Source organism: Triturus cristatus, chromosome 1_2 (assembly GCF_964204655.1).
Source record: "Triturus cristatus chromosome 1_2, aTriCri1.1, whole genome shotgun sequence".
NCBI classification, from domain to species: Eukaryota; Metazoa; Chordata; class Amphibia; order Caudata; family Salamandridae; genus Triturus; species Triturus cristatus.
Genome location: NC_140580.1, coordinates 1,161,674,840 through 1,161,699,887, shown reverse-complemented (window position 1 = coordinate 1,161,699,887; position 25,048 = coordinate 1,161,674,840). Strand labels below are relative to the sequence as shown.

General features: G+C 46.4%; 1 protein-coding gene across 2 annotated transcripts in view; it reads left to right on the top strand.

The window, feature by feature from the left end:
* The window catches only part of ASS1 (argininosuccinate synthase 1), a 315,060-nt gene that overhangs the window by 139,437 nt on the left and 150,575 nt on the right, over window positions 1–25,048 (top strand). The window lies entirely within an intron of this gene.

Genomic DNA, 25,048 nt, shown 5'->3' with positions numbered 1-25,048 from the left:
CACCTCTGCCTGAGACATGGACCGCCTCAGTATGTATGTCTGGTCCTGTGCAGCACACGCCTCGCTAGAATGCAACTCAGCATGTCAACTGGTGGTGGAGGGCGGGTACAAGGTACCACGGAGTGGCATGAGTTGGCAGACTGCAAAGGAAGCAAGGGTTCTTCTTTTTAGCCAATTATACCATTTCCATTTTATATTGGAGATGACTTACAGCTCACTGGTACCACACCCCTGACTAATGCCACTCTTAGCCACGCCCCCTGACTGATGGCACCCTATTTGAAGAACATTGTTCTGTGTCCAAATCGGCAGCATGCCGAATGTTCGCCAAAGGCAAGCTTGTCTTTGTCCACCACCACTCGGCTGTTGAGGGCGCACAGACCACCCATCCCCCTCTACACCCAGCTCTGAGGGCGCACAGACCACCCCTTCCCCCTCTACACCCAGCTCTGAGGGCGCACAGACAATCCCCCTTCTACACCCAGCTCTGAGGGCACAGAGCTCAGCCCATCTCCCTTCTACACCCAGCTCTGAGGGCACACAGCTCAATCCGTCCCCCTCTGCACCCAGCTTTGAGGGTGCACAGACCACCCATCCCCCCTCTACACCCAGCTCTGAGGGCACACAGCTCAACCCATCCCCCGCTACACCCCGCTCTAAGGGGACACAGACCATCCATCCCCCTCTACACCCAGCTCTGATGGCACACAGCTCAACCCATCCCCCCTCTATACCCAGCTCTGAGGGCACACAGCTCAACCCACCCCCTCTACACCCCGCTCTGAGGGCGCACAGACCATCCATCCCCCCTCTACACCCAGCTCTGAGGGCACACAGCTCAACCCATCCCCCCTCTACACCCTGCTCTGAGGGCACACAGCTCAACCCATCCCCCCTCTACACCCCGCTCTGAGGGCACACTTACCATCTGCCTTTCTACACCCAGCTCGAAGGGAGCACAGACCCCTCCCCCCTTCTACACCCAGCTCTGAGGGCACACAGACCCCCCTCACACCCAGCTCTGAGGGCACACATACCATCCCCTTTCTACACCCACCTCGAAGGGCGCACTGACCCCCCACCCCCTTCTACATCTCTGAGGGCACCCAGCCCAGCCGATCTCCCTTGTACACCCAGATACGAGGACACACAGCCCAGCCCCCCCATCTACACCCAGCTCTGAGGGCACCCAGACCCACCCTACACCCAGCCCTGAGGGCAAATAGCTCTGCCCATCTCCCTACTACACCCAGCTCTGAGGGCACACAACCCATCCCCATTCTACATCCAGCTGTGAGGCCACACAGACCACCCTCACTTTTACACCCAGCTCTGAGGGCACACACTCCATCCCCACTTCTACACCTAGCTATGAGGGCAGAGACCACCCCCCCCCCCCCCTTCTACACCCAGCTCTGAGGGTACACAGACGGCCCCTCTGCTACACCCAGCTTTGAGGGCGCACAGACCTTTCCCATTTCTACACCTAGCTATGAGGGCACAGAGACCAACCCCCCCCCCCCCTTCTACACCCAGATCTGAGGGCGCACAAACCACCCCTTCCCCCTCTACACCCAGCTCTGAGGGCGCACAGACCATCCCCCTTCTACACCCAGCTCTGAGGGCACAGAGCTCAGCCCATCTCCCTTCTACACCCAGCTCTGATGGCACACACTCCATCCCCGCTTCTACACCCAGTATGAGGGCACAGAGGCCATCCTCCCTTCTACACCCAAATCTGAGGGCACGTAGACCCCCCCCCCCCCTTCTACACCCAGCTCTGAGAGCACACAGACGACCCCTCTGCTACACCCAGCTTTGAGGGCGCACAGACCTTTCCCATTTCTACACCCAGTACGGGGGTCACAGGGCCGTTCCCATCTCCCTTCTACACCCAGTTCTGAGGGCCCGCAGTCCAGTCCCCTTGTACACCCAGCTCTGAGGTCACACATCCAGGAGCCCTTGTACACCCAGTCCTGAGAGCACACAACCCAGCCCATGCCCCCACCTTCCAACAGCCCCCCCCCCCCCCCCCCATCTTGCATGGATTACTGTTCTCCTGCCCTCCAGAGATCACGAAACTATTTTTCTCCGTGCCATCTATTCTCCCACTGCGCCCCCAGTCCCGGGCGCCCAACCCCCCGCCCCCTCCCACAGAGAGAACCTGCCGGCATTTAAAAGCAGATGCTTTGTCCATTTTCTGCCTCCGTGCTGGCGATTGAAGCCCACCGAGGCGGTTAATGCGCGCAGAGCGCGAGATGCGCCCCTTTAACTCTCCCGTGCGCCGCGCGTCAGCGCATTCTTCGGGGGCGCAGCGGCGCTGCGACGCCCCGCGCCCTCGGTGCCCCCCATCACCGGCCGCTTCATGGCCCATTTCCTTCCAATTTGCCCCCTTTCTTCTCCCTCTCGCTGCCCCCCCTCTCCCTGCACGGATGGCTTTGCGAGAAGAACCCCCTTAACCCTCAGTGCCCCCCAGCGGGGTGCGGAAAATAGAGAGGTTTGTCGTGTGAACCTGCTCCTCGCACAGAATGGAAGCCCCTCACCCCCATTCACAGCTTTAGTTACTGTGCTTGATGGGGCTGGAAGGGTGGGGATGGGAGACGGTTGGTTTGGAAAATTGGAAACTAACCGACTCCGGGTGCAATGTTTAGTAAAGAGCCCCGAGCACGCGCTGCAGGCGCTGTCCGGTACACCATCACGGGGGGCGGGGCGTCGGTGCAGCTCTAATGAGGAGGTGGCGTGAGACACGAGAAACGCAACACGCTGACCTTGGTCACCAAGAGGCCAGGCTTGCGTCATTGTGTGTGCACGCGCATGTGACTGTCGGTGTGCGCTCGTCAGTGTGCCTTTGCAGTAGTGTAATGCGCGTGTATGTGTGTGTCTATGATTGTCGGTGTGCTAGTGCAGTGGTTACCAAACCTTTTGGACCCGGGGCTCCCTTGACCCAGTAGCCATTGCCTGTGGCTCCCCACTGTTACTATTTTTGGACGGTGCAGGGGATGTAAGCGAGGCCTCGGGAGTACTTGCATTTTTAAGTCTCTCCTGACCCAGCGCATGCGCTGGTTTGACGAGACTTATTGAGAGGGCTCCAAAAAGTGCTACCAGGCCAGCCTAGAGCTACAGTGCATGTGCGCGTGCACCGTGCTTGACCGCGATTACTTTCGCGGCCGCACGGCCGCTTTGATGTTTGATCGTGATTGCGATCACTTTCACTTTTGCGGCTGCGCAGCCGCTTTGCATAGCCAATAGGTCTCGCTTTTGGGACATTATAAGTATTTAGTTATGCAACTGTTGCATGGCTAAACACTTATATGGTCCCAAAAGCGAGACCTATTGGCTATGCCAATGCTTGTTCTCCCTGAAAATAATTGGGATGAAGCTGATGGAGGTATTGTAATCACGTGCATGTTTCGTATTACTGAGGTGGCGCCTCGAATAAAATATTTCTAGTTACACTTCTTTGGCAATGCCTTTCTAAGAGTATCCTCTCAAACTTTGTTATCCCACTCACAGAGCTAGAGAGCACCCCTAAGCATGTAGGCTCCCTTGTCAAAGTGATTCTGGGCTTGAAGAATATTTACATGCACTTCATTTCTACCCATGTCATACGTGCCAACACACCTGTCTCAGCAGGGTAACAAGATTTTTTAAACCACATACAGCGTCAGTTTTGCTGTCTCCTCCCTAAAACTCCCTCCAAATCCATGCAAGTCAAATACATTATTTTTTTTTTTCTTGCGTCCAAATGTTAGCATACTTCCGTATAGCGTGTTTTACTTCCCTGTGCTCAAGAAGAGAGAGGGCCTGTCTGGAAATGTGTGTGTACTGAAAGAAATGTGTACTGGACGTACCTATAATTCAAGTACAAATGTCAATACAGGACAACTGTACTTTCCTGATGACTTGCATTGGTTTAAAGTGCATCTGGAAAAAAACGAAACTATTAACAATTAACTACGTTTACAGCTTTATGCCTGTCCCTTACAAATCATCGACATCATGTGTTTAAGTCTAATTAGTTTAACTGAAGCCAACAACCCCTTTACATTAAAGTGCTTGGTGCACGGCCCCCCTGGCTAGGACTGACTGCTCCCCAGGGAGCCACGGTGCACACTTTGGGAACCACTGTGCTAGTGTTATGTGCGTGTGTGTTATCACCATGCCTCGCTCTGTCAGTATGTATGTGTGTGTCTCTGACAGTCAGTGCGCACTTTGGTAGTGCATTGCGTGTGTGTGTCATTATCACCATGCTCACATGACACACGCTCTGTCAGTGTGTGTGTGCCTGCGCTTCGGTCTGTGACCGTCAGTGCGGCACACTGTCAGTGTGTGGTTGTGGTTGTGTAATGTGTGCATTATCACCATGCCCTGCTCTGTCAGTGTGTGTGTCTGTGTCACTGTTTGTGACAGTCAGTGTGCACTTTGGTAGTGCATTGTGTGTGTGTGTGTGTTTCATTATCACCATGCCCCTGCTCTGTCAGTGTGCGTGCACGCGCTTCGGTCTGTGACAGTCAGTGCGGCACACTGTCAGTGTGTGGTTGTGTAATGTGTGTATCACCATGCCCCGCTCTGTTAGTGTGTGTGTGTGCCACTGTTTGTGACAGTCAGTGCGGCACCCTGTCAGTGTGCACTTGTGGTGGTGCAATGCGTGTGTGTCATTATCCCCATGCCCGCTCTGTGTCAATGTCTGCGTTATCATAAGTTATAAGCTGATTCCCTTTGGAATGAACCTAAAAAACATATACACTATAACCGCAATCAAAACCAATATAACAGACATTTTTAAAACCTCCAACGCATCAACGTAAGTAGTACATAATATTTATTCAATAAAATCACATTAAAAAACCATTAAATTGATCCAAGAGAATACATTAATACATTTCATATGCTCAATAAAATTCCTTCAACATATGTTGCACCGTTATATCGACATAAAAAATATACAAACGCGCACACACACAATTTCAGACTCCTAAATTAGTCTTTTACACAAACCTATCATCTGAATCAGTGAAGATAAGGTCTGATTCAATTTCTATTTGTAAAATACCAATACCATATTCCTTTAGAGATTGTCATCTAGACAGCGTCGACGCGTTTCGATGGTTTTTATCAAAATACTCCCATCTTTTTCAAGACCAATAGATTCATAGCGTTTTCTCTATCTCTTGTTTCCTCATTGTTAAAAATCCTGTATGAAAATAAAAAAAAAAATATATATATATATATATATATATATATATATATATATATATATATATATATATATATACAAGATAATGGTTACCTTTCTGTTTTAGCTGAAATGTGCTACTTCAATTACTACTAAGGTGTCAATATGATAACATTTTTCCCTTTACAACCAATCACATATGCATGGCTATAATTAACTATTTCCTTCATTTACTACTAAGATGTCTGTGTCATATCATTTTTCAATTGCAGCTAATCACCTGTACATGAATATCTACCTACATTATACATGGTTACTTCTATTATTCAACAAGGAATTACAGATTTGATAATCCAGTTTATCCCTAGTGTTATTATCTAGTTCCCTTAACATTTTCATATTTTACATAGTAACATTTTACTTTGGCCTTACATAACCTTTTCAATGCCTAAAGGTTTTCTTCATCTTCGTCTATGTAATACAATTATTTCTGAATTTATATATCCCATTGATAATGCTTTATGTAGCCACCCTCATTGCAAATGCATTTATAATGGCTAAATTCATACCTTATCCTTGGGTTTTTTGTTGATTTTGTATTAAAAGTCGAGAGGAAATCCTACATTAGAGTCCAATAGACACAATCTTAAAGAACAGACCCTCAGCCTAGTTATAATCAAAGAATAAAGATGAAATATCATTAATACATATTCACGCCTAGGATCTTTCTTTCACTATATATGGGGAAAGAATTGCTGGATTCCTACCTGATTTATTCATACCTCGTTGATGACCTCTAATGTTGAGCGCTATCATTCTATCGGATTCCACGTATTAATGATCTGCTTGTCCCCTATAGTGGAGTACAACACCACGTTAGCCTAAAGGATATCTTCACCTTGCTATAAGCTGATGAATAAAGAGGATGGAAGCCGCGATATCATACCTTGTGTCGCTATGGGATTCAAGAGCACTATAGGTTCTTTGCACCGTCCACGAGATAGGAGCGTGTAGTTCTTCCACGTATTTATCTAAAACCGATACCATATTCAATCTTAAAAGTATTTTAAATAACCCCGTCCTATATAATTTTCTAATATCACACAAAGGTAGTGATGGTTTAGAACAGTCGCACATCACATTCTATATTCCGTATGTCTTTTGTTATTTATTACTGCATCATATGTTTCAATAATGGTGCCCTTCGAGGTGACATGGACATCCCACTACCAAGGATGTGAGGATAAACAAGAATTCCTAAGAAACCTGTTATTACATGTATTTCAAAAACCGTTGTCCCTCGGCACTCCAACAGTTAGTGTATTATAGTTTAATAAAAGAGATGAGTAAATATAGCAGAATGGCCTGTTCAGATGATTCTACGTTAGGGATTTCCTTATTTTGTCTCGTAGGCTAAAGCAAAGGGAAGGAATACACTTCTTTTTTTTAAGAAGAGAACATCAATTGAAAGTACTTTTATATGGGATTTACTATTTCACCCAAATTTATTTTTCTTTCTTGGAAACACTATGTGCCATTCACAGTACAATGCTTATAAGTTTCAACACAACAGTGTATATTGTATAATTTCTGCAAAACACAAGGCACAGTATATGTAATATCAAATGCGGTACAAAGTTTCAATGTTACATTAGCCAATTTTTCACTGAGAACATTACAAAAAAGTGTATGAGCTAGGATGGCGCACCTAATCCTAGAGCCTTCCAGATGTTGACGGTCGAAAACCGTCAAAGACAGTCCAGTATGGAAGTAGCCAAAAACAGCCGGAAGTAGCCAAAAACAGCCGACACGTGTTTCGTTACTTTACGTAACTTTATCAAGGCTGTAAACAAAGTGGCAAGAAAATAACACTCATTATGTATTATGTTTGAACATATACCAATGAAAAAATATTCCACAATTCTTGTGTAATCAGGATGTGTTTCAAGAAAAATTAATGCAAGGATGTTCTCATTCCATTGATGTATCAGACGGTGATTGATCCGTCATTGCTATAAAAGCCAGTGGGACAAGCAAGAAGGAATATTTCTGAATAAATAACCTAATTTGTGGCAGCATTTTCGTGTGAATGTTTCGTCCTAAAAGATCTGTGGTCTGTAAAATATGACCCCTTAAAGTACACTATTTACCTTGATCCGTATCAAATGTAAAGTATCCTCTATCTCGAGAGATTAATTTTCAAATTTTGATCTGGTGTCACGTATTCCAAGTAGTACGGACCCATTGAAAGAGTCTGAAAAGAAGGACAGAGCAAATATGAGTCTCCTGATCTGAATTGTCGTATATTTTTTGTTTATTTGAAAAAATCATTTGCATATGGATGAATTGAATTTCGCATGAATTGATTTAGAACTTTATGAAGGGGCGAAGTAAGTTACCAAACTTTTTTACATACTGCCATTATGAGTACCACCATTGATATGGAGTACTCATTACATTTGATCCCATTGTCACGGGTACAAAACTTCTGTCAGTCTCCCGAAATTAGTTGCCCTATTGCTATATTTCGTTTTTAAGGCACAGAAACCTTGACTTTATCTTTGAATATAATTTGAACTTTTTTCTTAGCGATCTCTTGATTTTTTTTTCAAATAAACAAAAAATATAAGACCATTCAGATCAGGAGACTCCTATTTGCTCTGTCCTTCTTTTCGGACTCTTTCAACAGATCTGTACTACTTGGAATACGTGACACCAGATCAAAATTTGAAATTTACTCTCTCGAGATAGATGAGCTACTGTACATTTGATACGGATCAAGGTACTTGTAGTGTACTTTAAGGGGTCATATTTTACAGACCACAGATCTTTTATGAGGAAACATTCACACGAAAATGCTGCCACAAATTATGTTTCATTTAATTTTTCAGAAATATTTCAATGTCGTTACAAAACGCGTGGGAAATTTGGACTTGAAATCCCCCCCTCCCCCCCTCTTTTTCATTGCGACAGATCAACAATACCTATTAAAAGGTACTTGGCGCCTTATGTTTCGTTTTTGTGAACTCTACCACTTTTGGGCCACTACTATCTTGGGAATGGCTGTCTCTGCCAACATTGTGAAAATCAATAGATGACTCCCTCTGTCTTCAGTCACTTTTCTTTGGTTCCTTCTTCTTCCTTTTATCACCATTTCAACTAACCTGGTTCTTTAAGCCTTCTTGCTTGTCCCACTGGCTTTTATAGCAATGACTGACCAATCACCGTCTGATACATCAATGGAATGAGAACATCATTGCATTAATTTTTCTTGAAACACATACTAATTACACAAGAATTGTGGAATATTTTTTCATTGGGATATGTACATCAAACATAATGTATAATGAGTGTTATTTTCTTGCCACTTTGTTTACAGCCTTGATAAAGATACGTAAAGTAACGAAACACGTGTCGGCTGTTTTTGGCTACTTCCATACTGGACTGTCTTTGACGGTTTTCGACTGTCAACATCTGGAAGGCTCTAGGATTAGGTGCGCCTTCCTAGCTCATACACTTTTTTGTAATGTTCTCAGAGAAAAATTGGCCAATGTAACATTTAAACTTTGTACCGCATTTGATATTACATGTACTGTGCCTTGTTGTGTTTTGCAGAAATTATACAATATACACTTTGTTGTGTTGAAACTTGTCAGCATTGTACTGTGAATGGCACATAGTGTTTACAAGAAAGAAAAATACATTTGGGTGAAATAGTAAATCTCATGTAAAAGTACTTTCAATTGATGTTCTCTTAAAAAAAAAAATGAAGTGTATTCCTTCCTTTTGCTTTAGCCTATGAGACAATATAAGGAAATCCCTAACGTAGAATCATCTGAACAGGCCATTCTGCTATATTTACTCATCTTTTATTAAACTATAATACACTAACTGTTGGAGTGCCGAGGGACAACTGTTTTTGAAATCTATATAATTTTCTAGTCCACTCTATTTTTATTGTAAATACTATGGCGGGTTTTCCATATTACAATAGAACCCGTTCATGTAAATAAATAAGAGTCACCCGTCCTATATAGTTTCCTGATTTACTCTACTTTCGATTATATCAACGGTCACAGCGGCTTTTCATATTGTAATGCATCACGTTCGTAATTATCCTCGTTTTCAATCCACATCCCTCCATCCAAGAAAATCTCCGATAGGTTTTGCTATAACGCTCCATGGCAAATGGCAGTAAACACTTGCTCAAACTCAGTGCCCCCGCCACCTGTATGTTGTAACTTCCTCTTAGATTAAATGGTATCTTTACCTTCACCGTTACACTAACTATATAAACCGATTCAACAATCCTAATTATAGTTGACCCTTTCGCGTATCCTCATACACTAACCTCCTGACGAGAAGCCTTTGTTCTGCTCGATCACCGTTGTCGGGTAAATTCTTTGGACAAACGCGGTTCCTGTTGCTCCCTTTTAATTTTCTTCTTATAAACTTGTGTGCTGTTTTTTAAAGGAATAAAAACATACGCTGTATAATGCAAATATTGTTTTGTTAAGAGGTTCTTGTAGCTGAGCCCGCCTAGGATGTATCAATTGTATCCCGATTTGCAGGCTCGAGAAATACCTGCCTGAGTTGACCCGGAAGTACCTCATTCTATGAACCGGACGCCCCATTTGCCCGTGCATTTTTAACCTGCCCTTTGCCGATTTAAATACATGTTTGTAAGTTCGTTTGAATTTGCATTTTCCCATATTTCTCATTACTTATTACCTACTTAAATTCGTGTTTTTATTTCTGTACTGGCCAAAATTAAAATATATTTATGTTGTATGGGACTGTGCAATCGCACGTATTATTTGCCCTTCTTCAAAGTATGAATAGCATTTTGTTTAAGACTTACACGGGTGAGGATGTCAGTTCAATAAATGGCTAGAACAGCAGGTCTTCCCATTTCAAAGCAGAAGCCTCCCTACATTATATTTGTGTCATAGATGCACCATTGTCCCATTCCTCAGATGTTAACTAGTTATAATCCTCATCCAGTCCTCCCTAGAATTAAGACCAATCTCAACTGTGTTCAAATGGCATATATGCCATTGTTCTCGCACTTTCCTTCTAGTTTCAATATCTCCCCCTTTTCTATTTATACTTATTTTTTCTAAAATAAACCATTGCAATTGGTCACAGCTATGTCCCATTTTTGTAAAATGTTTAGTCCAGGGGACATTTTCCTTTTTGGTCCTTATAGCAGATTTGTGTTCAAGAAGACGAACACTTAACACCCGACTGGTCTCACCTACGTATCCGAGACCGCAGGGACACAAAATAAGGTAAATAACGTTCTTACTGCAACAGTTATTCAATGTGGTCGCCGTTATAGTTTTACCTGCCATTTCTATACTCTTGGACTCAATACAGTGAGGACAGATGGAGCATGAACCACATCTATAATTCCCCACTGCTCTTTGTCCTACTACGGTTTGTTGGTTCTCAGATTTTGTAGGGTAGGTTTTAACTAGCGACTTCCTAATTATCTTATTTATTTTAAAAGAGAATAAAGGTTTTTGATGCTGGGCCACTTCTCCATGATTTAAAAAATTTCCAATTTTTGTTAACTATTTTTAATTTTTATTACTCGCACTCAAATTGACTCACAAAGACAACTCTATCTATTTCCTGCTTACTCTTTTCCTTGTTGATTTCTAACAAACAATCTGTTATAGAAGCGAGCTCTTTGAGGGATTTTTTAATAAGCTTGTTAGGGTATGCTCTATTACTCAATTTTTTCTTAGTTATCTCCGCGTGTTTATAAAAGTCAGAGAGGGTGGTGCAATTACGTCTTAACCATAAAAATATATCCCTCTGGAAACGAGGGTGGTTACTGCTATATTGCAGTAAAGTGTTCTTGTCAGTGGGCTTGGTATATAACTCCACTTGTAGCTCACTCTCTACACACTTGACACAAATATCCAAAAACTCAACCCTTTCGTGGCTGTAAATCTCGTTTGGATCACCTACGTTCAACATTGGATAAAAGACTCCAAGTCACAGCTGGCACCGTTCCAGATGAATATAATATCAATAAAACGGTGCCAACATGTGACATTTTCTAAATAAGGTGCCATTTCATTGTATATATGCCGTTGCTCAAATGCACTCTCATACAGACAGGCCAAACTGGGGGCACATGTGGCCCCCATACTGGTCCCCTTAATCTGCTTGTACAATTCATCTTTAAACAAAAAGATGTTGTTCTTCAGCACCAATTCAATACATGCTAATATGAAGTCTTTATTCGCTCCATTTAGTTCTTCTGGTTCAAGGATGGAAGCAATGACCCGGATAGTATCGTCCTGAGAAATATTCGTATACAGGGCTTCAATATCCAGGGTGACCCAAATTTGGCTCACCCTGTTGAAGCCCTGCCCTTCAAACACAGCGATCGCACGCGCCGTGTCCTTTAAATAGGATTTTTGTTTGTGGACCAAAGGTTTTAAAAAATGGTCCACATAGTTACTCAATGGTTCCAGCATAGTCCCTAAACTGACTATTGGATGCATTGGGGGATTGGTCACACTCTTATGGACCTTCGGTAGCCCATAGATAGCCGGGGTCACCGGGTGCAAGTTAAATAGGAATTTGTATTCATTTTCACAAATCCAACCTTCATTTCTTCTCCATGTTAACAAATCACTCACTTGTCTTTTCAAATCACCTATAGCCAATAGTCTAATTCTTTTATAATGTTCCTCCACATCCTTCTTTCATAATCCTCAGTATTCCGGACTACAACCCCACCCCCTTTATCGGCGGGTTTAATTACGAACTGATCATCATTTCGTAAAGATCTTAATGCGTTATCATAAGGCCAGGGCTTAAAGTGGGATGAAAAAACTGGGGTGTCTCTCAAAGGGGCGTGGTCAATGTAATTAAGGGCGTGGCTTAAAAACACATAAGCTAAAAATCTGTGCTTAGCATAGTGTGCCGCCTGACTTGTATTTTGGTGTTTGCCATTGCATCCAGATATGATACAACAAGTAACATCATACCTACAAGTGAGGACTATTGGCTTTGTCAATTTTTGTCAGTTGCATAAAATAAATAAGCAGCAACTATGGCTTGTATATAATATTGAAAAAGCTTCCACTGAAAGCCCCGGTGACACCACAACGTTGCTGCTCCTGCGTTTCAAAAAGAGAAGGGAAATCCAGAGAGAGAATGACTCTCTTTAAAGGCTTTCCCTTCTCTTACAACGCTCACCTTCATGACATAACTTCTCCACTAGTGTGAAGTGAGCAGTGTGAGCAGCGCACATCGATGTGCCGCTGTCACTGTAGTTGGGGGAAAAAACGGACCGCCAGGGCGCAAAATAGAGCCCGATAGAGACCCGTTTCGAGGCCCCCTTAAAAAAACTGCTGGTGCTCAGACCCGGTGAGACCCGGACCACTTAAAGCCCTGCATAAGGCTGTCACTGTGTTTGTGTGTGTGTTTGTGTGTGTGTTTGTGTGTGATTGTCTGTGTAACGTGGTCAGTCTGTGTGGCTTTGTCAGAGTCCATCAGAACAACAAGAGACGGGTGAATGCTTGAATTCATTTCAGCCGCAGGAATTGCCCAGTTTTTATGGCCTTGCTCGACAGTGAGACAATTATGTGAGCGTCACTAGAGAGGGTTCTAACTCCGCCCACATGTCGGGAGAACTTTTCGATTGGGCAGAAGTTGTGTGGTGCCACAAAAGAGGGCTTGCCCTCCACCAGCTGTGAGCAGTTTATTTATCCAGCTGGTTGAGTTTGAACTTTCAGGGACATACACTTTGTTTTCTTGTAAACTTTTTTTTATTGGGGTTTTCGGTGTTCTAGTAGCATTACAAGTTATAACCATATGCATCAACGTACATTACATGGGCAATGCGGTTGTAGTCCAGAGGCGTAAAAGGTCATTCAGGTCTATGCATTAAACATCAGGCAGTGACGAGCAGCAAACATAAGAGCTCTAAGCTGCCCCTTGTGAGAAGTGATGCATTGATTCATCACCCATAATGCAACACGAACCTGTGAACTTGGAGTGAACACTGGGAGGGGTGGCAAGGGGGGGGTGAGTGTGGTTCTAGTACTGTGATGGCAATCGGGAACGCGGGTCTAGGTGCAGAAATTGCTTTATGGTACCCCAGTATGCTGGACAGTGGTGGGAGTAATGGTGGACTTGGGGAGGGCTGCCCTCTTGGGGTGGGGTTAGTCAATTCCGTGGAGAAGCGTGCCCACCTAGATACCACGGATAGGCCGTATGACTGCAGGGGTGAAGAATCTGTCAGTTGTTTGCCGGAAATGCGTGAGCAAAATGACCCACTGTGGGGAGATGGAGAGATGGTGTAGGAGAGTAGGATCTGCTTCACATGGGTACCCCCACTTTTTGCTGGTGTTTCACTGTTTCTCGACCTTAGTCTGGCTGTGGCCCTGCTAATCAGGACCCCAGCCTAGCTGCTTCCTCTCTAAAATGGTTTGTATGTACATTAGGTACAGATCTAATTGGATTCTGGAGTGCCTTATAAGCCCCTAGTATATGTCATATCTAAGTGCTTTCTCCTCTGCTGCACCACATTTGCGCACTGCCCCCACCCATGCCACCTCTGGGGGCCTACAGGTGTGCGCCATAGTAGTCTGATTGCTCGCTTGCTTAAAGTAGGGCCAGGGCTGCAAAGTGTGTTTGCACCTTGTGTTGCTTCCTGCGCTTGAATACGCCTAGCATGCAGGCTTCCCAAGTATATATGGCCGCAGGTCCTGCGACTTCCTGCAGCTTAGCATAGACTGCGCACCAGTAATGTTGTAGAGCTGGGCAGGACCAGAACATGTGCAAAAGTGTTGCGTTAGGGGTATGATATCGAGGGCAAGCAAAGTGTGACTCCGGGAAGTGGTAGTGGAGTTGCACTAGCGTTAGATAAGCTTGGGGTAGGATGAAGAAATGTAGGTTTTTCAAACATCCAGTTCCCCAAATGAGTGAACAGAGAAGTGCATCCAGCTCTTTAAAGAGTGGGGTGGGATAACTGGGAGATTTGCAAAGACTATTTTTGCCAGGTCTAGCCTCCCAATGGGGGCTTGGAGAGATGTCCTCCAAAAGCCTGCTTGGGAACATGCGCCCGTCTGCGATGGTTGCCCTCATAGAGGTCGCGACTCGCGAGGATTATGAAACAAGTGGATTCCTAGATAGCTGGGGGCTTGTGCGTACCAGGCAGGAGTCCCCATTACACACCTGTTGTGGTGAGAGGTCGGGACTGAGTGGGTAAGTCGCAGTCCAGCCGCTGCAGCGAAGTCCGCACGCGTGGCATGGAGGGGGTCGAGTTTAGCTGTGATATCCCTTAAAGGAGCAGGCCATCTGCGTACAGGGACAGTGTGTTCCACCCGCCAGAGGAATGCCTCATTCTAGCCCTTCCCTCCGGAGGAGTGTGGCTAAGGGCTCCAAAGCCAGCGCAAAGAGTAGGTGGGAGAGGAAGCATCCCTGCCGCGTACCTCAGCCTATCGCGAAAGAAGCTAAGATGTGATGACCCGAACGGATCCGGCCGGGGGGGGGGTTCAGGGCAGTAGTTTGGTGTACACTAGAAGTTTAGGTCCCTCCCCCAGGCAAGTGAGTACCTCAACTAGGTAAGGCCAGGTCGTTGAAAGCCTTCTCCAACTCAAGGATGAGGCAGGCGGCATGAGGAAGTTGACCCTCACCTGGTCCTCAACGTGGAAGAAGCCGCGGATGTCTTAGGAGGTGCTTCAGCCTGGAACGAAGCAGTTCAGATATGGATGCAGGAGCTCCGGGAGGACTTGGGCATATTGTTCCGCTAGTCTTTTGCTTAGAATTTTGAGACTGGACCCAAGTCTAGTAATTGGCCCATAAGAGGTTTAACTGGGGGGTATCCCTGTCTGGTTTTTGCAATTGAGATCCAAGGAGACTCACTAAGAGCATGGGGAAGCTCGCCATCTTTCAGAGCCGCTTTGTACATTGCCGCCAACTGGTGTGCCAGGAGTGCTGAAATTGTATTGTAGTATTCTAGAGGCAGGCCGTCCAGGCCCAGGGTTTTGTTTCGGGCCAGGGCAAGAATTGCCCGCTTCACGTCAGTTGATGTGATCGCTGCGTCTAGGAAGCTCCATGCGTGAGTGGGGATTGGGGGGAGGGGGCGGTCAGCTAGGAACTTATCTGTCATATTCCGCCTGATGGCTCAGTGGTGCCCGGTATATAGCATAGAAATAGTCCTAGAAGGCTTGCAAGATGTCAGTTTGGGTACGGACACTGTCGCCAGTAAGGGAGATCATTTCCGTGAAGGGGCGGGACACTGAGTCTTCGCGGATGAACCATCCAAGAGTGTGCCAGGTGTATCACCCTCTCAGTGTACCCTGGTGGCGTGGCCTTAAAGTTGTAGCACCTCAGGTTCTCGAGAAGGGCCACATAGGCGGTCTTCGACTCCGCCAACCAGGATGCAAGTGTCGGAGTAGGCACAGCCACCTTGCTGAGGGTCGCCAAGATGTGCTCAGCCACCTTCAAGTGTCTGTCTGTCTGTCTATCTGTCTCTCTATCCGGCCCAGGTTCTTTCGAGTGCTGGTCAGACCATTCCCACGCCTCAGCAGGGCCAGTGAAAGAGTCGTGCCCGCTGACATTATCTAAAGGTGCAATGAGTATTGTACTCCCCGTTGGCGAAGGCGGCGTTTCACCTCCAAGAGCGATGAACGCTGGTGCTGCCCAGCGCAGGGGTAGTCGGGGAATAGCAGGATATGCTTGCCCTCAACCTGCAGGGGTCCTGGCCACGCGAAGCGCCGCGTCCCTGTCCTGCAGCGACACGCACCTGCCACTGAAATGCAATTAAAGTGTCTTCGATAACTAGATAGTTTGTGTTTTTTCTCTGGCATCAGCACAGGTGGAAGAAGGGCAGCCATTAAATTGACGTGGATTTTTAGGTCTGCCGCTGTCCAATGACCTTTCAACCTACACCAATATTATTCTACCGTGCTTTGCTTCCACAACAATACATATGAATTCCATGCTATTTACTTACAATGCCTAACATGACCCTGCAGCGTTTCTTTAAAGCCAGACCTGCTGGCATTGCCAGAGTTTTTCTGGCTCACTTTGCCTCAGACTGGAATAAATTAGTGCAAACCAGACTTTACCATCCTGCCAGGCCACACATGCCCTCCTCCCGGCGCATGCGTAGCTCCAGGCTGGCTTCAGTGTAATCAGGCCAGCTTGTGTCCTGTGGCACAGTGAGCACACCACCCACACGGGGCAGACCCGGCGCGCTTTAGGGCACCGCTCCTAGAAAACACAAGTGCCCATTGGTAATTACGTGGGCTCTATTCCAGTCTCATTACCGGACTAGTATTGATGGGCGCAAAAATATGCAGAGCAACCTGGCCTTCGCCAACAGGAACAGTCCAGTGTGAACTGATTGGTCTCGTCTCATCTGTTGCTGTTCAGGATGGACTGACCCTTTGGGGCAGGAGCGGACTGGGGGGTGCACATTAACCATAATGGGGCACATTGGCATTGTTTGCGCCCGGTGCACCTTTTCAAAAGTGTGCCGGGCTCAAACGACGCCAATGCGTAATACGGCCAGAGGTGTTCAATACTTTACTCCTTACTGCAACAGCGTCTTACGGTTTACACCTTTATTTTCCTGCAATATACAAGCTCTGTTTCCCCAGGGGTTGTTACATCTCTTCTTGATTAGCATCGTGTTTCTCTCATTTCACACTCAATATGTCTTTATATATGCATCACCAAGTGTTATCTATGCCTGTTGCAACCTTAACTAGAAACTTTGTGCCTTACAACTCGTTTCTATCCCGCTCCCACCCATGGTCTTCTTATTGCTAATCAGTGCTGCGGAGGGCCTGGATGTGAGCTTTGAGTCTGCACCCTGAGTGTCTTGTCTGCAGTTCTGGTAACCGCTGAGTCCCCTCTGTTCTAAGGTATGGCTCATCTATTAATGTGTGCCCACCCCTGCTTAAGTCTACCTTATCTAGGTCTATTACCCCTTTTCTCTCCGTGACTGGGCAGATGGATTATTTAGGGGGGGGTGCTGCCTCTTCATCTTCTGTTACATCATTTTCGAGCCCTAGGGTTTTCCAGTCTCTCGTCAGTTCCTTCCACTGGTCTGCTATTGGCTCCCTGCGTACCCCCTCGCTTCTTCCCTAATAAGTGCTCTCATCTCTGCCTCTGCCCAACTTGTGAGGTCCCTTTTCCAGCTTTCTATCCTTTGCCCCATACTTGCCTCCCACTCCTTTGCTATTCGTCTCTTCGCGAGGGCCATGGCTAGGTCGACAAACTTGTTTCCTATCTTCCGTTTCGGTGGGCGTGTAAAAAGGCCTAAGAGACACGCCTCCCCTGCATTATTGAGGTCCCTCCCCAGTGTCGTTCCCGTCTGCCAGACTACTTCCGCCCAGAAGGAGGTCAATGCGGGGCAACTCTAGACCATATGAAAGAAATCTACACCTGGTTGGGTGCACCTTGGGCATGGCCGTGGCTCCCCTCCATGTATCATTCTAATTATGTGTGGGGTCAAATATGTCATGTGGACATATTTATTTTATTTTTAATGTTTTATAGAGCGCGAACTTGACCCATGAGGGTATCAGAGCGCTTTACATGGTTAACAGAGGAAAACAATAGAAAAACAGCAAAGTCTCAAGAGCAGAAATATATAGGGGGGAAGGGTTGCAGGGAGCATAGGGGCAAAAGGGGACACAAATGTGAGGTTACAGTTCAGGTTAGAGTTGGTGAAAACCGTAGCCCCACGTGTTCTCGGCGGTGTGAATGTGGTGACCTGTGGAAGAAGCAATAGTCTTGGATTCAACCGGCATGTCATAGTGGCTGAGAGAGGGTCTTAGATCAGGAATTTACCCATGAGGAAGGTTTTGGCCTCCTTCTTAAAGCGTGCTAGAGAGGGGATTCTTCTGATGTTGGGCGGGAAGTAGTTCCAAATTCTTGGTGCTAACCCAGAGAATGCCCTATTGTAGGTTCTTTTTTTACGAAAATGGGCAGGTCGAAGCAGGAGATTTCTGTCGGATCGGGAGTTTCTGTTTCCTCCCGATAACACAAGTTTCTGTGCCAGGTATGCAGGGGAGTTTGCGTATAGGGCCTTGTGTGTAATGCATGCCAATTTCAGCTGTATTCTGGCCTCTAGAGGGAGCCAGTTTAGAGCTTTCAAGTGTGGAGAGATGTGGTCGAATTTCCTGGTGCCTGTGAGTAGTCTGGCTGCCGCGTTGAGACAGGCGTTTAGAGGTGCCAGGGAGATCTTGGGTGACCCTATGAGGGTGGAACATCCAAATTCCAGTCTGGAGATGACTAGAGCTTGGACTGCCATTTTTAAGTCCGGAGCATTGATGAAGGGTTTTAGTTTCCAAAGGTAGCTCAGGTGGAAGCTGGCTGACTTGGTCATTGAGTTAATCTGGTCTCGCATGTTCAGGTTGCAGTCAAAGAATATGCCCAGTGAATTGGCAGAGTCCACAATGGCCGGCGGGCAATTTAAGGCTGTGATGGCCTTGATCCACACCTGTATCTCTGGGTTGACTTTAGGGGGGGGAGATCAGGAGAAATTCAGTTTTCTTAGCGTTGAGTTTTAGTTGGTTAGTGGCTAGCCACTGGACAGTTAGTTTCAGGGTCTCGTTCAGGGCGAGGATCTCCTCGAGTGATGAAATATTGATGTAAATTTGGGTGTCGTCCGCGTACATATGGTAGGAGATATTAGCGGAGCGAAGAACTTCAGTGAGTGGCTCTAAGTAAAGATTAAAGAGGGTGGGGGACAGGGTTGAGCCTTGGGGGACTCCAACCGTGACCGGGGTGGGAGCTGATAGGTTGCCGTTAATGAGGATCTCTGAGATCGGTTATGGAGGAAGGACCTGAACCATTCTAGGACAACGCCGTCCAAACCCATCCTGAGTTTAAGGGGTTCGAGTAATTTTTCATGATTGACCGTATCGAAGGCGGAAGATAGATCTAAAAGGATTAGGAGGCATGTTTTGCCTTGGTCAAGGGCTTGGAGGGCGTCGTCCACGATGTGAAGCATTGTAGTTTCCGTGCTGTGCCCCGGTCTGAATCCAGATTGGAAGTCATCGAGTAGGTGGAAGTTGTTGATGTGTTGACTTAGTTGGTGTTGTACGCACTTCTCTAACACTTTGGCTAACAAAGGTATATTGGAGATGGGTCTGAAATTGTCTGGTGAGGCAGGATCCAGCGTTGGTTTTTTTAGAATAGGGAGGACTTGGCCGGCTTTCAAGGGGTCCGGAATCGATCCATGCTGGAGAGAGGCGTTGATTATCGCAGTCCAGCAAGGAACATTGGCATGGGAGGCAGCGGCAAGGCAGTTGGATGGTAGCGGGTCATTGAAGTGGTTATTTGTGTTTACGGTAGAGAGGATTTTAGCAATGGAGTCTTCGTCATAGTATTCAAAGTCAGTTCAGCGAGCTTCGTTTTTAGGTGAGGTCAGTGAGGGTACTGCAGAAATAGGGGGTTGGTCATGAGGGGGTTGAGAGCAAGAGGCAGTACTGAGTTTGATTCCTAGAGAGGCGATTTTCTCAGCGAAGAAGGAGGAGAATTCATCCAAAGATATAAGAGACTTAGGGAATTCTTTTGGGGTTTTGGCCAGCTTGTTTGATTGGTGTTTGACCAGTTCAAAGAGCTTCCGGGGTCTATTCGTGGCATTCCCCAATTCCAATCTGAAGTATTCTTTTTTTGAGTTGAGGATGTGTTTGTTGTAGGAGTTTCTTGCCTGATGGAGAAGCTTAAGGTGCTCAGTAGAAGGGTGCTGTCTCCAGATTCTTTCAGATTGTCGTAGGGATCTCCTCTCTGAGTTGAGGGAAGCGGAGAACCAGGGGTTTCTGTCTTTGATTTGTGTTCTTTTTAGTTTTAGAGGGGCAAGGTCGTCCAGAATGTTAGATATAGACGCCGAGTAATGTTCATAGAGGTCACCGACTGTAATTATGTTCGAGGGGGGGCGGAGGTCAAGTTTGCAGCAAGCCTCCAGCTTCATAAGGTCAAGCTTTTTGGTGTCTCTAATCCAATGTTTGGGAATCACTGGTTGCGGTGTCTTTGTCTTGAGTGATCCAGGTAAGATGAAGGAGATAACGTGGTGGTCGGACTAGTCACAAGGGTCTATGGAGTTGAGCTTGACTGAGGATTCCTTAGATATGATCCAGTCAAGGGTGGCTCCTTTTCAGTGAGTTGGTAGAGAGCAGGCTTGAGTCAGGGCTTGGTCAGTTAGGAGGTCTTTGATGGTGATGACGTAGGGATCTTTGGGGTCATTTCAATGCAGGTTGAAATCGCCAAGGAAGATCTCTTTGGAATTCGAGGAAATTTTAGATGTGATTACTTCCAGGACGTGATCGGTGAAAGTCATTTGAACCTGGGGGGTGGTAAAAGATGTGCAAATTGCAAAGATGTAAGGCGTTGCTGGAGATGGAGAGGGCGAGGTGTTCGCAGGAGTCAGTAGTGTCCGTTCCGAGTTCCGTGACCAGGAGGGAGAATCGGTAGATGCAGGCGATGCCTCCACCCTTCCCGCTAGAATGCCTGTCTAGTCTAGCAATGTTGTAGTTAGGAGGGACTAATAAGAGCAGGCAAGGGGAAGAGTATTCATTGAGCCAAGATTCAGTTAGTATTGCTAAGTCCAAGTTTTTGTTCAAGATGAGGTCAGCGATATCGGCTGCATGTTTAACTGCCGATCGGCAGTTGATTAAGAGACCAGATAGTGGGGGGTCTAGAGGAGCATAGTTAAACTGGATATATTTCAGTCTTGTGTTGTGGTCTTGGGGAGGCCAGAACTTTGTTCCATTCTTGATCTGTAAATTGCCTTCTTATTGATTGTTCCCAGCGCTCCCTAACTTTGGTCATTGTCGTTAGTGATGCCTCTACCAATGTAATGTAGAACCATTTCACCTGATGTCTGGCCCCTTCATAAGTAAATAGCGGATGTTGCTGAAGATGCGTTTCCAGTTCCACTCCTTCCCCTCCCAATAGGTCTCTAATGGTGGAAACGAGGGCTTCATATTGGAGGAACAGGTCTACAGGTAACCCATATTGCTCTACAAGTGCTGCGAAAGGATCAACGTCCCCTCCCAGTAGAGGTCGCCAACTATCTCAAGGCCCGCTCCCTCCCCTTCTGCCATGTGCTCCGATGTGAAGATGAAACGAGGGATCCGATGTGGTAGACCCACCAAGGGGAGTATATAGGGGCCACAGGCAGCCTAGCCAGGCTTTTCTTCCAACATTGTAATGCTGTAGTTTGTAAGGTCCGGTGGTAGGGGGCTTTGACTCTGTGGTCCAATATCTTGGCCAACACCAGGGTGGGGCAAGCTCCCAGTTCTCCCATGAATGTCCCCTCTGCATTGGCTCCTTCTAGTCACTGGGCCAGCCACTGCAATTGGGAGGCCAGGTAGTACAGCTCGAAATAGGGCACCCCAGCCCTAAAATGCGTATTGGATGTTTCAATGTCGCCAGCGAGACTCTCCTACGTCCCTCCCAACATATTAAGTCAACTACCAGCGATTCCAGGGAAGCAAAACAGCCCAATGGTAGCACTAGAGGAAGGTTCACGAAATAATAGAGCTACCATCTTAGTTAGTGATATGTGTGCCATTATCAGTAACTTCAGCGAGCTCCAAAACGCTACGCAGGATCTAAGCGAGCGCAATGTTCTGTCCAGGTTGCCTTCACGCAAATCAGTCAAAGAATGGTAGACATGTATACCCAGGTATTTAAACGTAGCTGGAGTCCAGTTAAGATCTATTCAGAGCGTATGGGGTCTCAGGAGCTGTGCCGCCAAAGATAAGTATTTGCCTCATTTACTCTCAGTCCCATCAGGTTTGCGAATCCATCCAGTATACGCATAGCTGACTCTGATCCGGCCACTGCCTCCCTCAGGTATATCAACCAGTTGTCTGCTTATAGGGAGACAATATGTTGTTTTCCATCTAGGGTCAGCCCCAGCCCCATCCCCATCCCACCCTCACAGAAGAGAGCCGCCAGTGGCTCCATCACCAATGTGAAGAGCACAGGTGACAAAGGGCAGCCCTGTCTTGTGCCCCTGAAGATCTCCTATCGGGCAGAGAGTGTTCTCCCTGTTCAAACCGTAGCGGGTGGGCAGCTCTGTGATATTTTGACCCAGTGCACCCACTTTTCCCCCAATCCCATCCGCTCCTTGCATGCAAAGAGGTAACTCCAGCTAACTGTGTTGAAAGCCTTCTCAAGGTCTATCGATAAAATTGTAGCTTGCTCAAGTGTACTGGCCTCTGGGTGGTACACAATGGAGTACAGTCTTCTGAGGTTATATAACATATTTTGTGAGGGAATAAATCCATTTTGGTCAGCATGTATCAATGTTGGCATGTGTGGGAGTAGTCTCAGTGCCAGTATCTTGCTCAAAATTTTAAAATCTAGATTGAGCATGAACAGCAGCCAGTAGTCTCCTACTCCAGTCCCCGGTGGTGTAGTCTTGGGGAGGGGAATCGCAACAGCACTTTGCTTGGAGTCAGGGAGACGCCCCAATTCCAGCAATGCGGCATATAAAGATTCCAGATGGGGTGCCAGTTTCAAACCAAATGTTGAATAGAATTCTGCTGGCAAACCATCCGGACCGGGTGTCTTTCCTGTTGCCATTGATGCTATAGTGTACTTTATTTCCGTCAGCGTCACTGGGCCTCCCAATGTTTCCCTATGGTGATCTTCAAATCTTGGCAATTGGAATTGCTGCCAGGAATCTCCCTACTTTATCCGGAGGGGGTGGGGCCGGGGCCTCATACAGTGTTTCATAGTATTTTCTAAAGAAGGTGTTTATGTCTTCTGGGTCATGTAGGATAGTATTCGCCTCATTGGTGATGTGTTATTTGGGATCCGCTTGCCTCTGGTTTAATCAGCCTTGCCAATAGCCAGCTTGATTTGCCTTCCTCTTTATGTGCTCTGGCCAGGTAGCCTTTGTTATCAAATTTCCTGAGTCTCTCTAGCGCCTTCCTATGTTGGTCTCTAGTATCTGCGAGATCAGCCGAGGCTGACACTTCCATCTCATGTCTATTATCAAGCGCGTGTAGCCTCCCCTCTAACTCATCGAGTTCTCTGCACAGAATTCTCCGCACTCTAACCGACTGGTTCAGACAGTGGCCCCATTCTAACACCTTGAAGGCCTCCCTTTCCACCAGTGTGGAGGAGGCTGAGCGCACATTCATTGCAAAGTAAGTGTCGATACAAAAGCTCAGGGATTCCTTGAAAGAGCCATGTTCTAGTATTTCCGATCTAAATCGCCACATCGGGATCAGAGGCCTATTTCTCAGGGGGTGGTACCAAAACAGGAGAGGGCTGTGATCTGAACAAGTACACCCTAAGTATTCAGTGTGTGTGACAGCCTCATTAATGTCTGCAGTGCAGAGGAACCTGTCCAAGTGAGTATGTAACTGATGTATGGAGGAAAAGAAAGAATATTCCCTGTGTGTCGCATGTTGCACTCTCCAGGTATCCGATAGGCCCCAGCGATCTCCCCAATCACGAAACCCTGCTGTCATACGGTGCGGCCGTGTCCCCTGCAGGGGAGGGTGTGACCTGTCTAGCCCCACATCTTGTACACAATTAAAGTCTCCCCCTATTATTATAGTTTCTGGCGGCAAGTCCGCCAGTTGGGCTGAGAGTGTCTGCAAGAAAGCCACCTGTTCGTGATTTTGGGCATATATGTTTCCGATAGTTATAGCCTTACTGTTCAGCTTTCCATGCAGTAGCACATATCTCCCTTCCTTATCTATCTTGGTGTCAGAGACTTCCAAAGGAACACCAGCCCTTACCCACACCAGGACTCCTCTGGCAAATGCTGAGTAACCTGAAGCATGGATCTACCTTCTCCATCGTTTGTGGAGTTTTGTAACCTCATTTTGATTCAAATGTGTTTCTTGGAGTAGGGCTATCTGGACCCCCCTCCTCCTCAAATAGCCATGTACAGCCCATCATTTATTCATGGAGCCCAGCCCCCTCACATTCCAAGTGAGGAACTCAACAGTTCTAGAATCCGCTGCCATGCCTGCTGGTATCTGGGCTGCGCCCAGCTCCCCACAACCTCTCTAGAGGGCTGCTCTAACTTCTTAATCATATATACGGTGAACAGGAAGGATGTTGGCGTAAACTAAACAAGCATTGGCATAGCCAATAGGTCTCGCCTTTGGGACCTTATAAGTGTTTAGCCATGCAACAGTTGATGTTGTTGCACCCAGCATATTGTGCTGCATAACTAAATACTTATAGGGCCCCAAAAGCAAGACCTATTGGCTACGCCAATGCTTGTTTATTGGAGGTAACAGGTGGCCTACGGGTAAGATGACCTCAAGAACAGCTCTCGTGAGGCAAGGAAACATTGGTACAGGGGGTACTTGGACCTCACAATTGCGACACATTGGGTCAGGAAACAGACAACAAAACAGGTTTACTGCACCGAAGAGCAAAAGAGACTGGATGATAGGGAAACACTGCTTCCATAGAGGAGACAGGTATAAAAGAAACAAAGTGTTTTCATTGTTTTAAAGCCTGGATCTGGAACTATACACCACAGACGTACTCACAAGCGTTGCACTAGAAATACTCTGACATGAAGTCACCTAGGTCAGGGAACGGTAGCAACCTAAAGTAATGAGACAAAACAAGCCTTGGCAAAGCCAAAAGACTAGCAATAAAACTCTGAGCCGTAGGCTTTACAGATATCGCTAGATAATTATGTGAGAATCACTTAGAGAGGGGCGTTGTGTCTGCCCACATGTTGGGACCCAACAGTACATGTTTCAACTGGACAGAAGTTGTGTGCTTTCACAAAGAAAAGTGTTTGTCCTCCACAGAGCTCTAATCGTTCCTTCCCCTCATTTTAATTGCCTTGCAAGGGGGAAAAGCAACATTTGTCCTTCCAAGGTCCGAGCTTTG